At 52.7% G+C, this 205-nt stretch overlaps 1 non-coding gene across 1 annotated transcript; it reads right to left on the bottom strand.

Moving 5' to 3' along the window:
* Positions 1–4: 4 nt before the first annotated feature.
* Positions 5–160, bottom strand: LOC118345204. Its single transcript, XR_004798809.1, has one exon. It is a non-coding gene; the product is annotated as a 5.8S ribosomal RNA (ribosomal RNA).
* Positions 161–205: the final 45 nt, after the last annotated feature.

A 205-nucleotide genomic window follows, 5' to 3' on the forward strand; every position in this document is an offset into this window, starting at 1 on the left:
TGCGTGACACCCAGGCAGACGTGCCCTCGGCCGAATGGCTTCGGGCGCAACTTGCGTTCAAAGACTCGATGATTCGCGGGATTCTGCAATTCACACCAAGTATCTCATTTCGCTACGTTCTTCATCGATGCGAGAGCCGAGATATCCGTTGCCGAGAGTCGTTATGTATCATGGTAAAGATGTCACCAACAACGCGCACACCGTT

The sequence above is a fragment of the Juglans regia genome, unplaced genomic scaffold (genome assembly GCF_001411555.2).
Source record: "Juglans regia cultivar Chandler unplaced genomic scaffold, Walnut 2.0 Scaffold_17056, whole genome shotgun sequence".
Classification (NCBI taxonomy): domain Eukaryota; kingdom Viridiplantae; phylum Streptophyta; class Magnoliopsida; order Fagales; family Juglandaceae; genus Juglans; species Juglans regia.